The sequence below is a fragment of the Triticum dicoccoides genome, chromosome 3A, assembly GCF_002162155.2.
Source record: "Triticum dicoccoides isolate Atlit2015 ecotype Zavitan chromosome 3A, WEW_v2.0, whole genome shotgun sequence".
Classification (NCBI taxonomy): Eukaryota; Viridiplantae; Streptophyta; class Magnoliopsida; order Poales; family Poaceae; genus Triticum; species Triticum dicoccoides.
In genome coordinates this window covers 705,291,979-705,294,138 of record NC_041384.1, presented here as the reverse complement: position 1 = coordinate 705,294,138, position 2,160 = coordinate 705,291,979, and positions in this window count along the sequence as shown.

Here is a 2,160-nt window from a genome sequence, read left to right as displayed (position 1 = left end):
GATGGGCTAATAGGGTGAAGTGGGATCCCAGTGGGCTAAAGGGGCTAGCCCACTTAATTTCTTTCTGGTCCAACGGGCTCCCTTGTCTCAAAAAAAAAAAGTGGGATGGGAATTCTAGTCCCACTTATTCGCACCTCCATTGGCTCCGGCCGGCGACCATGGCGGAGGCCGCCCCGCCGCCCCTCCATCGCGGCCTCCCGGACGAGATCGCCATCTGGGAGATCCTGGTCCGCCTGCCCCCGAAATCCCTCCTCCGCTGCCGCGCCTGGCGCAGCGCCACCACCGCCCGCGACTTTCTCCTCGCCCACCACGCCCGCCAGCCCGCGCTCCCCCTCCTCATCTATGGCCTCGGACGCGACATCGAGTCCCTGGACATTATCCCCTTCGACCACCGGGTAGGGGTCGCCACCGCCGACGACCGGCTCCTGTCCGTCGCGCGAATTGGTGGCCCTTACGTCCGTCCGTGCATCTCGTGCGATGGCTTACAAGTCCTCTACATCGGCGTGGATCAGTTAAGCATCGTCAACCCGGCAACTCGTCAATGCGCTCGCCTCCCAGGCTTTACTGTTACCGACACTCACCGACCCGTGGGGATGTATCCTCACAGCCTAAGCGGCGACTACCGGATACTGCTGGCACCCTATGATCCAGATGACTCCTACCAGCTCTACACACCAGGCTCCAGCCAGCCGCCAAGGCAAATAGACATAGATGGCCCTGTTGTGGAGGAACTGTCGCCCTTCACGCTTCTCTTGTTCCATCATACCCTGCATTGGTGCGCAGACAACGTGATAACTGTATTCGACACCATTGCTGAGTCGTTCGGGGAGATGCTCGCTCCAGACGATGCCGGCCAGTTTGTGATGGATGAAATTTATGGTGGTGTCCTGTTTGAGGTGGATGGAATGCTCGGCATGTCCAGTCTTAATGCTGAATTTACCAGCGTTGGTATCTGGGCTATGCCCAACTACGAAACCAAGGCCTGGGCATTCAAATACCGGGTTGAATTGCCAGTTGCGGAGCTCACCACGCAGTTTGGAGAGTTTAAACCACATTGTTGCAGGGTGCCCTCTTCTTGGGATGGTGATGTGAGCATTCTTCTCCAGTTTGGTGACCGGCTACTTCAGCTTGACATGGATGGCAAGGTGGTTGCTAGTTTACGCCGTCGCAAAGGCCTCTTGCCTACTCAACATCGGCTCAAGCAAACTCTTGTTCGGCATTCCTTCTTTTCGACACTAGAGGGTTATGTTGTCAATGCTTCACCTTTCATGTAACTAGAAGATTATGTTGGGAACACTTAGCCTTTTGTTTGAGGGTTGTAGAGTGTGATGATGCTTCTTATTGGCCTAGCTTCGCCTATCCACATGAGTTGTAGTATGTATTAACCAGATTCACTATGATGAGCCCGCTACCTTCTTTGTTGATGTATTAAAAATTATGAAGAAGTTTGGATCATTTCATTCTTGCGTTATATTTCATCGGATGTCCTTTTGGGTTGGAGTGGCTGCCCTGAGTGTTGATGCTAAAATTACAACTCGTTTGGATCACTGTTTGAAATGTGTGCACATATTCTGACTCATGGTTCTGTTTTTTTGTTTAATTCAAGAGTGGACTTCTTTCCCCCCTTTATATAGTGGTGTTCTTAGTACTCAATAGTTAGCAATCTAGTTATCTCTTATCTCTGTTTATTTAATTGAATAATTGACTTATCTTTTTAATGAGGTCTACTTTTCTAGAGATTACTTGGTTGTCTTTTTAATACTAATTATTATTTTGTAAAGGTACATTTGGTTCCTATTTTTCTGTTATGTTTTAGCTGAATGTGAAATGAGGCAGATTATCCTCCTTGTTGGCTTGCAAGTTGCACCTGATTTTCATAAAAGGTTGGCGCACTAGTTAAATTGAATGATTGCATTATAGTCAACTTTCAAACGAAATGCTCTGTTGCAGTTCATTCTTGTTCATGATTCCATTGCATCTGGTTAGCTGTTGAAACATATTTTCATAATTTTGTCTGTGTTGCATCACTTGGAATTATATTTATCATTTCATTTTAGCTGCTAACCATTTTAAGAAACCAATGCTTCATGTGATGTTTGATCTTAACATATGCTCAAGAAATGAAACTTCTACTGATATGCAGAGCATTGATCTTCCCCC